This window comes from Microcaecilia unicolor, chromosome 11 (genome assembly GCF_901765095.1).
Source record: "Microcaecilia unicolor chromosome 11, aMicUni1.1, whole genome shotgun sequence".
In the NCBI taxonomy this organism is placed as follows: Eukaryota; Metazoa; Chordata; class Amphibia; order Gymnophiona; family Siphonopidae; genus Microcaecilia; species Microcaecilia unicolor.
Window position 1 is genome coordinate 59,151,698 of NC_044041.1, and position 13,359 is coordinate 59,165,056.

Consider the following 13,359-nt stretch of genomic DNA (forward strand, 5'->3'; position numbering starts at 1 on the left):
ATGTCAGGCTCAGGTGACAGGCATGTAAGTCACGCAAAGTATATTGTGTAAAAGAAGTGTGTGCTAAACCCTTTGTCTTGTCTTTTCAACAGTCAGGGATGACCACATTCAGTCACAGGTGGATCCTGTTTGTCACCATCTTCAGTGGAGTGAGAATTCTGTACCTGACAGAGCAGGACATGCAACACACCGCAGAGGAGGCTGTTATAGTCAACTTTACATGAAAGGAGGCTACTGTATTGACCTATATCAGAGAGGGGGCTGTTATACCAATCATCTATTCTGGGGAGAGGGTTTCTAAACTGATCTATACCAGGAAAGGAAGCCACTACACTTATCTATACCAGGGATGGGGGCTGCTATACTGATCTATACCAGGGGAGGGGGCTGTTATATTGTTCTATACCAGGAGGAGCTATTAGACTGATCTATTTTGGGGAGGGGTCTGTTATACTGATGTATACCAGGGGAGAGAGGCATTCTACTGATCTATCCTGGAAGGAGGGGTGTAGTATACTGATCTATAGCAGGGGAAGAGGATGTTATATTGATCAGTTCTGGGGATGGGTCTGCTATACTGATCTATACCAGATGGGGCACTGTTCTATTGATCTATTGTGAGGAGGGGGTCTATAATACTGATCTATATCAGGGGAGGTTTTGTTATACGATCTCTGATGGGAAAGGGCTGTCACACTGCAAGTCTCCAGCCCTAGCAATATTAGTGAGAGCTCTTTGATGTGAACCCCTCTCCAAATGTGTGGCACTAACTAGGGATTTTTTTTCTGCTTATCTGTGTCACTGGATCACTGTGTCTTTTTGCACTATCAACCCATAAGTGGCACTAATATTCTGCATCATCCTCTAGCCTCACGTCTTGAACATTTATGGACCCTTCATGTGCATAGTTATTTTCGGAGCCAGCAAATCTTTCTGGAATCTCATTTCCTTTCATTTATGGATTTATATGAAGCAAGTGTATTTCCAAGGAGAGGAGAGCCCTTGTACTCGATGAAGGAAATCCCTCACTGGGCTGTCGGCCAAAACCCTGAGTCCTCCCTGTGCCTTCCACCGTTCCCCAGGAGTTGAGCTCCTGCGTGCAAGTAGCCAGCTACAGAGAGAATGAAGTCCAGCACAAAGTCCACAGGGTTAGACCAGGCAGCAGATAACAGCAAAAACCATGGCTAGGCAAAGGTAGTACCAGGCAGCAGTCAAGAGCAGGTCCAGGAACAGGCAGCAGTCAGTACCAGGCAGCGGTCAAGAGCAGGTCCAGGAACAGGCAGCAGTCAGTAGCAGGCAGCGGTCAAGAGCAGGTCCAGGAACAGGCAGAGATCAGAACCAAGCATCAGTCAGACGTAGATCCAGAAGCACTGCAACTATCCAGTGAACTGAGTAGAAGCCGAAGCACAGATGGACTGAGGGCAGAGCCTTAAATAGAGAAGGAATTAGGCTCAACCAAGCACAGCTGAAAACAAGATGGCAGCCCCCATTGGATACACCCTACGACCAAATAAGGGCTTCCTTCCTGAAGCTGCCACACTCCAAGATGGCTGCCCTGGCTTAATAGACCCTCTTCTAAGATGGTCGCCAAAACCTGGAATAAGCCCAAATCCAAGATAGCCGTCTGATCCTCCGGTGCCCATACTTTGCAAAGACAGGGAACATGACACAGAAGAGGCATTATTATCCTACCATAATTCTTCTGGATAAATTATCCAAATTCAGAAGTGAGTAAGGGGTAAGATCATTAAATGATAAGATCAAGAATTATTGTATGTTAAATGATGATGTTAAGAGACACACGGACCCAATATTCAAAATTATTTAACCAGTCAGGAACGACTCCTGGCTGATTAAATAGCATTTTAGCACAAACCCACAGATATTCAGTGGGAGATATCGGGTGACAAAGCCGATTAGGTGCAGATATTCAGCACCAAATCGGCTATGTTTAGTGGTTAAAATAGGCCGCATAAATGGCAGACCAATCTGTAACTGCAAAGCACTTAACCAGTGAGCACTGAATATTGGCTTAACCAGTTAAGTTGCTGCGGTTGAAAATGAAACAAAATAAAACATGGAAAAGAAAATAAGATGATACCTTTTTTATTGGACATAACTTAATACATTTCTTGATTAGCTTTCGAAGGTTGCCCTTCTTCGTCAGATCGGAAATAAGCAAATGTGGTAGCTGATAGTATATATAAGAAAAACATCAAAGCATTACTTTGACAGTCTGACAGGGTGGGAGGGTGGGGTTATGCATGGGGACATCAAAGCATTTCATTGATATTCTAACAGGACGGGTGTTGGTAGGTGAGAGGAGGATAATTAACAGGGAAATAAATGGAGAAATACAAGTTTATGGTTTATAGTGGGTTACAAAACCCAGATCCTTATTAAGGATAATAAACAGAGAGATAAACAGAGAAATACAACTTTATGGTTTATAATGGGTGAGGAAACCCAGGTCTTTATTCAGTCCTGTCTGTTGGGTGTTAAAATATTCAATCATTCTTATTTCAAAGGTTTTACATTCCTGTATTGTTTTAAAATTACCTTTCAGTATCCTTACTGTGAAATCACTGGTGCCGTGTTCTGGTCTTGTAAAGTGTAGGCCCACAGGGGTGGGGGCTTGACTGGCACCGGCTATTTTCATGTGATGTCTGTGTAGGTTGAATCTTGTCTTGAGCATCTGGCCTGTTTCTCCAATATAGCATCCTTCGTTACATTTTTTACATTGAATGATTCCGGATGCTCAATGTTGGTTGCCAGAAACAGCCTGGCATTAAATATCCGAGTTTAATGCAGGTGGCGGAGAGCAAACGCGCTGCCTGCCACTGGTTATTGGGGGGGGGGGGGTATATTATGAGGAGAGTCATTTTCAGCAATTTTTATATTTGACTTTATTTTATGTGAATTTTAGTTAATGTTGATATGTATTTGTGTTAGTTAATTGTGTAAGTGATTGAGCATAATCTGTCGAACATTTGTGATATTGCAGAATACATATTTTTTAAAATAAATAATGGACTAAATATTGCCCCTATCCAGATAAGTTCCAGGACCATCCTAGCTCCACACCCATGGCATAGCCACAGGGGAGCTTGGGGGCCTAGGCCTCCCCAATTTGGGCTTAGGCCCCCTCCACAACTATAGCACCCATTGAATGGCTGGTGGGAATTACCAAGCCCCACCAGTCAAAGACATCCACTGCCCAAACTGCCCCTCCCCCATGGTGCCTCAGGAGCAAGGAAGTTGGCGGCATACTGCAGTCACTGATGCTGGCACTCCCCGCTCAGTCTCAGTTGATGTATAAACTGAACATGCACAAAAATTCTGGCATTGGCAGCTGGAAAGCACACCACTGACTTCCTTCCTGCTGAGTAGAGAATGACACGGGGACAAAGTTTGTCCCCATCCCCGTGAACTCTATCCCCGTCCCCGCGAACTCTATCCCCATCCCCGCCCCGTCCTCGCGAACTCTGTCCCTATCCACAGAAGCCTCGCTGTTTAACCACACTTAAAATTTACCTTTGGGTTTAAAAAGCAAAATCATGTGCATGTAAGGACTGCATACACAAATTAAAACAAAGGCCCTTAAAATGTAATAATACTGGACTGGTCTCGTAAGCAATAATGAAACAGTGATGGAATATTCATTCACATAACAAGCAATAATGATCACTAATTTTTCTAATCATTCTACAACTCCAAGCACATTTAATTCTTTTCTCACTATACAAAACATGGAACCACAGAAGAAATGAAATAGAGATCTCCCTCAAGAAAGCCAAGTAAACACTGTTAAAAGAGAAACAGAAATGTATTTTCTCCTGCACTCTGCAAAATACAAAAATAGAAAAGACATACATTTCACAAAGCAGGCACATCTCAGTCCTTAAAAAGTATTAAATAAAAATATTTCTTTTCTACCTTTGTTGTCCGAGCACTTTATTTTTCTAATTGGGCTGGTCCCAGTCTCTTTTCCACTTTTCACGTGTCCGTCTTCTCTAAATTCTTTTCCACATTGGCGTTTCCATTTCTTCTCTCTCCTCTTGGCTTTGTCCTTTCCACCTCTACATTTGTCTGGCAGTGACCTTTAATTTAATGCCCCCCTTATTTGTGTTTATCCCCCTTTCTCTCACCTTAGTCTCTGTTTCACTTCTCATCTACAGAGGGAGCAATGCTTTTACCAGTCTCCTAAACCCCTATCTTTTTTCACTCATTCCTTAGCCCTCATTCCCATCCTATTAGCCCTCATCTACCCTCCACTGGATCTCATCACCCTATCAGTCCCCAGCTCCATCTGTTTCTCTCTTTCATTCCCTTGCTTCCAAGGCCTATACCCCATGCCCTTCCTTTCTCTTCTCCCCTGCAAGGTCGTGTCACTCTCCCCCCCTCCCTCTCCCCCTCCACAAAGTCTGGTGTTGCTTTCCTTCTCTCTATCCTTGTCCACATTTCTCCTCTCCTCTCTTCCCACCCCTCCATCCATCCATGTCCAGTAACTCTCCATTCTCCCCTGCCCTCTCCTCCATCCATCCATATCCAGAAAATTTGCTCTCTCCCTTGCCCCCTCCATTCATCCATCCATGTCCATCAATTCTCCTCTCTCCCCTGCCATCCCCTCCATCCATCCATGTCCAGCAACTCTCCATTCTCCCCTGCCCTCTCCTCCATCCATCCATATCCAGCAATTTTCCTCTCTCCTGCCCCCTCTATCCATCCATGTCCAGCATCTCTCCCCTTCCCCATCCATCCATCCATGTCCAGTAACTCTCCATTCTCCCCTACCCTCTCCTCCATCCATCCATATCCAGCAAATTTGCTCTCTCCCCTGCCCCCTCCATTCATCTATCCATGTCCAGCAATTCTCCTCTCCCCTGCCCTCCTCTCCATGTCCAGCAATTCTCCTCTCCCCTGCCCTCCCCTCCTCTCTACGTCCAGCGATCTCTTCTCTCCCCCTGCCCTCTCCTTCCATCCATGTCCAGCAATTCTCCCTGCCCTCCCTCAGCTTCCCGACAGCCTTCCTCTCCATTCCTTCCTGCCCCCTCCCCCGTGCGTTTAAACCTTTTATTTTCCTCGCAGCAACGGAGGTGAAGCACACAACACAGTGGGCTCGCTTCCAGCCTTTCCCTTCCCTCACACAGTGTCCCATCCTCGTGGAAACAGGAAGTACATCATCGCAAAAAGGCAGGACACTGAGTGAGGGAAGGGAAAGGCTGGAGGTGAGCCCGCTGTGTTGTGTGCACCTACAACTACCACAGGCCACTTTTTACAGTGGCTTAGTAAAAGGACCCCTTAAGGAACACAGTATCAATGTGGGAGAAGGTTTTGTGGCCTGATAACAACAAAGTGGCACTTTTAGTCTCAATGCTAAGTAATACATGGAGGGGCATAATTGAACGAAAACGTCTATCTCCATGGGCGTTTATCTCCGAGAATGGGTCCGTGAAGGGGCAGACTGAACCGTATTTTCGAAAAAAATAGACATCCATGTTTTATTCGACAATTTGTGAGCTGGGCATTTTTGTTTTTCAGTGATAATGGAAAATGAAAGCGCCCAGCTCAAAACGAATAAATCCAAGGCATTTGTTCATGGGAGGGGCCAGGATTCGTAGTGCACTGTCCCCCCTCACATGCCAGGACATCAACCGGGCACCCTAGGGGGCACTTTTACAAAAACAAAAAAAAAGGTAAAACAGCTCCCAGGTGCATAGCACCCTTCCCTTATGTGTTGAGCCCCCCAAATCCCCCTCAAAACCCACTGCCCACAAGTCTACAACATTACTATAGCCCTAAGGGGTGAAGGGGGGCACCTACATGTGGGTACAGTGGGTTTGGGGGGTTGGACGACTAATAAGCATTAAGCAGCACAATTGTAACAAGTAGGGGAGGGATGGGCCTGGGTCCACCTGCCTGAAGTCCACTGCACCCCCTAATAACTGCTCCAGTGACCTGCATACTGCTGCCAGAGAGGTGGGTATGACATTTGAGGGTGAAAATAAACAGTTGTGAAACGGCATATTTTGTGGTGGGAGGGGGTTTGTGACCACTGGGGGAGTCAGGGGAGGTCATCCCCGATTCCCTCCAGTGGTTATCTGGTCATTTAGGGCACTTTTTGGGGCCTTATTCGTGGAAAAACAGGGTCCAGGAAAAGTGCCCTAAATTCTCGCTAAAACGCATATTTTTTTTCCATTATCGGCGAAAGGCGCCCATCTCTGATCGGCCGATAACCACTCCCCAGTTCCGCCTTCACCACGCCTTCGACACGCCCCCGTCAACTTTGTACGCTTCCGCGATGGAGTGCAGTTGCAAACGTCCAAGTTCGGCTTTCGATTATACCGCGTTATTCGTTTTTGGGAGATAAACGCCTATCTCCCGATTTAGGTCGCAATATAGGCGTTTTTGTCTTTCGATTATAAGCTGGATAGGCTTTGTTTTAACAATAAACCACTTTTGCCATACTGGTTGTTCCTGGTTTTTCCAGGTCAGGTTGTATCACTCCTAATCCTAAGTACAGGAAGATTCTGGAGGAAAACATGTTCCAGGTCTGCCACAGACCTGTGTGGAGAAGAAGTTTCATCTCTCAGCAGGACAATGATATGAAACACTAAGCAAAAGCAACATCAAAATGACTCAACAAGAAGAAAGTGAATGTTCTCAAGTGGCCCAGTCAAAGCCCAGACTTGAATCTAAAAGGGAAAATGTGGTAAGACTTGAAGACTGCAGTCCACACACAAACCCCATCCAACTTAAAAGAGCTTGAGCTGTTCTGCTAAGAATGAGCAAAAACTGCACCATCCTGCTGAAGGGGTGTGAAAACCTATGCAATAAAGACATTTTGATTTCCTATGTTTCATTACTTTTGAATAGCTCTGTAATTGTTCTTTCATGTTAAGTAGAGGAGTGTGGTAGCACTAGTCAGAAACTAAGAAATGAACTTATACATCAACTCTACAAGAAAAAAAGAATAATACAAACCCAAAGGGATGTAATCCTTAGGAACATGGAGGAATTACATCCACACCTTGTGAACCAACTTAAAGAGGACCTACATAACATCCAAGGAGAAAAACAATACATTGCTATCCACAAAAAGGAAATAAAGCTATATTCTCTTCTTCAAAATCAAAGAGAGAGAAACTGCTTATCCTTGAATAACTACAGCTCTGCAGAACCAAGATCCCCAGACACCTTGGAGACACTTGGATACACATCTGAGGCATGTGAAAATCAGAGCCCAAACAAACCAGGGAATACTGATCACACCTTTACAGATGCAAACCAAATGGGGATAATAAACCTCTCGAACCATCAATTATCACAACATGAGGTCTCTGTGCTCTCAAAAGGGCTTTCATTCTGCCCAACTAGTAAACTAGATGAACTCCAACTATACTCAGACCTAGAAGAATTTTTTAGAAAAATGCGCCTTAAAACACATTTCTATAATAAAGGGACACCAAACAGACCGGAGTACAGTCTTAAACAAAAGAACACTTATTTCACCCCACAGGAGGGACAAAACTACAAGCTGGATAATTACATAGAAAGTTTCAGACATAGGGTGAAATCCCAACTTTCCAACAAACAAAAGAGAATCCTGTACAATCTTACCCCACCAGAAAGAGCGGCCATAAGAACCCTACAAACTAACGAACGCATTATCATCAAACCCGCAGACAAAGGAGGCGCAGTGGTAATTATGGACATACAAAAATACATTGAAGAGGGGCATAGACAGCTCTCAGACAATAAATACTACAGGAAACTAACTGAGGACCCCACACAGGATTACACAAAACAGCTGAAAGACCTTATCAAAACATTTCCTACACAAGCACAACCTCACCTGAAGAAACTCATACCAAACCAACCTGCTGTGGGCTCATTCTACATGCTACCCAAGATCCACAAACCGGGAAACCCTGGCAGACCAATCATATCAGGTATTGGCACACTCACGGAAGAAATATCTGGATTCATAGAGGGAATTCTGAAACCTCTCGTTCACAAAACTAACAGCTTCATACAAGACACCACAGACTTTCTGAATAAATTGAAAAATATCAAGCAACTACCACCTAACACCCTTCTGGTCACGATGGATGTAGAATCACTATACAGCAACATTCCACATGCGGATGGCATAGCTGCATGTGGAAGACTCCTAAAAAAATCCACACTGGACCATCGATACTCACCAGAAACTATTACAAAATTAATCAAATTCATTTTAACTCACAACGACTTCCACTTTAACAATGATATCTATCTGCAAATAATGGGCGCTGCGATGGGCACCAGGACAGCACCCCAATATGCCAACCTTTTTATGGCTGAGCTGGAAGAGACATTTCTGAATACACACCAGACCAAACCTCTAAAATACTACCGGTACATTGATGACATTTTTATGATTTGGACGGAGGGTGAAGAAACTCTGAAACAATTTTCTTCTGCCTTCAATACATACCATCCTACAATCAGATTCAAAATTGACTACTCCCCAGAAAAAGTCAATTTTTTGGACACCACGGTCTCAATCAGTGATGGCTGTATACAAACATCTATATACAAGAAACCCACAGACAGATGCAGCTACCTACACAACTCCAGCTTCCATCCTTCGCATACAAAAAGATCCATCATTTACAGCCAAGCCACAAGATACCACCGTATCTGCTCTGACCCAGGGGACAGAGACAGACACCTTAAAAGCCTGAGTGCATCCTTCAAACAGAAAGGCTACAACCCCAAAATAATCTCCAAGAATATTGCCTCCTCCCTCAAAACACCCAGGGAGAATCTGCTACAGTACAAGGAGAAAAAATCTACAGACAGAATTCCCCTTGTAGTGACATACAATCCAGAGCTGGAAAAACTGAGGAAAATCATAAGAGATCTACAACCTATACTCCAGGAGGATGAATTACTGAAAGATATATTCCCATCCCCACCAGTACTGGCCTTCCGACAACCACCCAACTTAAAACACAAGCTAATCAGAAGTAAACTTCCATCACAGACTGAAAAGGAACAGAAGGGCACACGTCCCTGTAATTTATCCAGTTGCAAACTATGCCAAAATATTTCACAGGACCCCACAGTTACCCACAAAGGAAAGATATTCAACATAAAGGGATCTTTCACTTGCTCATCTTCCAATGTGGTATATATCATTCAGTGTAAAAAATGTAACGAAGGATGCTATATTGGAGAAACAGGCCAGATGCTTAAGACAAGATTCAATTTACATAGACATCACATGAACAATACAGCCAGTAGGACCCCCACCCCGGTGGGACAGCACTTCACAGAACCAGGACACTGTACCAGTGATTTCACAGTGAGAATACTGAAAGGTAACTTTAAAACCATAGAAGAACGTAAGACCTTTGAAGTCAGAATGATTGAATATTTTAACACCCAACAGAAAGGACTTAACAAGGACCTGGGGTTCCTAGCCCATTATAAACCATAAAGCTGTATGTCTCTGTTGATCACCCCACCCCTCACCTATCCACACCCATCCTGTTAGAATATCAATTATATGCTTTGATGTCCCAATGCATACCTCCGACCCACCCCCATTCTCCCACCCTGTCAGACTGTCATAGTAATGCTTGAATGTTTTCACTTATATACACTGTCAGCTAGCACATTTGCTTATTTCCGATCTGACGAAGAAGGGCAACCTTCGAAAGCTAATCAAGAAATGTATTAAGTTATGTCCAATAAAAAAGGTATCATCTTATTTTCTTTTCCATGTTTTATTTTGTTTGATTTCTTTCATGTTGAAACAGTAGAGTATCTTGTATAGATCAGTGAGACAAATTCCTTGAATTACATTTTTAGACAGCAGAATGTGAAAAATGTACAAAGGTAAGAAGACGTTTGCAAATCACTGTGGATTAACCCAGTGGTTCCAAAGCCTGGTCCTGGAGGAACAACAGCCAGTCAGGTTTTCAGGATATTTGCAATGAATATTCATGAAAGAGATGAATGCATTGCCTTCACTGTATTCAAATCTCTCTCATGAAACTTCATTGTAGATATCCTGACAACCTGACTGACTGAGTTGCCTCCAGGAGGACCAGGTTTGGAAACCAATGGGTTAACCCATCCTGCTGTGCTGTGCTGTGTTCTCACTATCATATGGATCCTGCAGGTTAACCCTCCCTCCTCCTGTCCCCGGTTAAGCCACTCATTAGTTCACATAAGCAAATTATCCCACCTCATTGCACTGGTATGCTATATTTCTAGGTTATTCCACCCTGCACTTGTGTGCCTCTCCCGAGTAGACAGGTAGACATGAATCACTACTTCAGTGCTTCTCTACCCAGTCCTTGGGACTCACCCAGCCAGCCAGATTTTCAGGATATCCACAATGAATACGTATGAGACAGATTTGCATGCTCTGCCTTCTTGGTATGCAAATCTATCTCATACATATTTACTGTAGATATCGTGAAAACCTGACTAGCTGGGTGTGACCCGAGGACTGGATTGAAAAGCAATAAACTAGTTTACTTTTTGCAAAGTGAAAAAACTAAGGGCATTCAATGAAGTTACTAAGGGGTCTTTTTTCTAAGCTGCGTGAAAAAGGGCCCTGTGGTAGCAGTGGGGGGCTGTTTTTCCCGCACGCCATGGCCCTTTTTTTCACAGCCAGTAAAAGTAAAATGGCCGCATGGTGAGAGAACTCTTACCGCGTGGCCATGGGGCAGGGAGCCCTTACCACCACCCATTGAGGTGGCGATAAGGGCTCCCGTGCTAGCCTGGCAGTAACCGGGCAGCACACAGTGATGCTAAATTACAGCTGGATTACCGCCGCCCAAGCCATTTCTGGGGATTTTCTTTTTCTCCTGGACATGGCTTGCAGTCTGGCCGGGACTACTGCTAGTGGCCGCGTTGGCCTGGCGGCAGTCCCGTAAGAGTGGGCTTACCGCTGCTGTGTAAAGGGCCCCTAGGTGCATTAGATACAGTAGGATTAATAGCCCACTTGTACCTGATTAGTTCTAAGCAGATTACAATAATGGAGGACCAGACATTATCTGGGAAATACATTATGTCAACAATTAAGTCAAAACCACAATCAACCTATATGTAAAATGACTTCAAGACGCCGCAATTGGCCTATTTTAACATGATTTCAATACACATTTATGGAATAATAAAGTTTTTAATGTTTTCTGAGTGCCAAATATGTTCAGCAAATTCTATTCCATGCTTAGCAGCTTGATATGAAAAAGAGAATCAACCGTCTTTAACCTTTTTAAAAACTTTTTTTTAACCTTTTATAGAAAGAAAAAAAAAAACTACAGATTTGGTTAGTATTGTAAGCCACATTGAGCCTGCAAATAGGTGGGAAAATGTGGGATACAAATGCAGCAAATAAATAAATAAATAACTATTTACCAGCAAAAAGTGCTCATATAAATATGCTGAAGCAAGAACAAAATCTTAAAAACAAAACAGAAAAATGTAAATAACAATCTGGCTTCTATAGGAAGCCAGTGTAAGATGGTAAAATAGACTGAACTATTGTCAAATTTTGTAAGTGAAAAAATTAATTGAGCTGTCACATTCTGAATTGTTTGTAGCCTCTTCAGCAAGCACTTAGAGGAGGCAAAACATGCAATATTGCAAAGGTCCAATCGCGATAAACCTAGAGTTTGAGTTACTAATATAAACTGATCCAAGGAAAAAAATTATGCACCCTACAAAGTTTTTTCATTAGATTCAAAGATTTCTTAGTCAAATAATTAGCTTGAGTATCAAGTGATAACATTTGGTCGATAAATGTTCCTATTATCTTAATAATTGGAGAGAGATTGTAAGCATAGTGACCACAAAAAGTGTTGTACAATTTGGGTTAGGGTTGGTATGAGTAAGAAGGAAGCTTTGTTCTGTATTTAACTGCAGTTTATGTCTCGACATCCATGCTTCATTTAGTAAAATACTCCTTTGAATTGTGGACAACACATCCTGTGAAAAAGAATGGAAAGGAATTAGAACCGTAATGTTGTTTGCATAACTATAATTTCTGTACCCCACCTCCTAATTCAAAATCTAAGCAGTGTCAGAAAATATTAAATAAAATGGGGGATAATGGAGATCCCTGTGGGACTCCACATGGAATTGACCAAGAATTAGACAATACACCATTCTTTTTGACTCTATAGGATCTATTTTGCAAAAACTCCTGGAACCATGATAAAACCCAACCAGAATACTACTACTACCTACTACTACTTAACATTTCTAGAGCGCTACTAGGGTTATGCAGCACTGTACAGTTTAACAAAGAAGGACAGTCCCTGCTCAAAGCAGTGGCGTAGCCACAGGTGGGCTTGGGTGGGCCAGGGCCCACCCATTTATGGCTCAGGCCCACCCAACAGTAGCACATGTTTAGTGGTAACTGGTGGGAATCCCAAGCTCTGTCAGCTGAAGATTTCCCCCTGATGGTAACGAAAATGCTACTCTCCACAACACCGGCACTTGTACATGCTCAGTTTTCAGTGCATGCCTGCTGCCAAGGTGGAAAGAAGCATTTTCCCACCAGCTGAGATGATTTTTTTTTTTTGGGGGGGGGGGGGGAGAACACTTGGTGCCCACCCAATTCTTGCCTAGGCCCACCCAAAATCTGTTGTCTGGCTACGCCCCTGGCTCAAAGGAGCTTACAATTTAAAGGACGAAATGACAACTTGGGGCAGTCTAGATTTCCTGAATAGAGGTATAATGGTTAGGTGCTGAAGGCGACATTGAAGAGGTGGGCTTTGAGCAAGGAATTGAAGATGGGCAGGGAGGGGGCCTGGCGAATACCCATCGCTTCTAATATTCATAATATGTTTAAAGAACAAATTGGAGAAAATATTTCTTCACTCGGCTTGTAATTAAGCTCTGGAATTCATTGCCAGAGAATGTGATAAAAGCGATAAGCATAGCAGGATTTTAAAAAGGTTTGGACAAGTTCCTAAAAGAAACATCCATAAACCATTTTTAAGACAAACTTGTGAAAATCCACTATTTATTCTTGAGATTAGCAGCATGAAATCTATTTTACTCTTTTGGATTCTGCCAGGGACTTGTGACCTGGATTGGCCACTGTTGGAAGCAGATACTGGGCTTGATGGACCTTTGGTTTGTACCAGTACAGCAATGTTTGTGTACTTATGTACTTAATAGTGCACCATATCAGCATCTTATCCCACCCTAGCATGTTATGACTCTCACTAGTGGGCAATATTCGTAGGTTATCCCACCCTGTGCTGCCCTTCTTCTCACAAGAGCACTGTATCACCAATGTATCCCATCCCAGTATGTTGTGATTCTCAGAGGTTATCTCACCCTGCA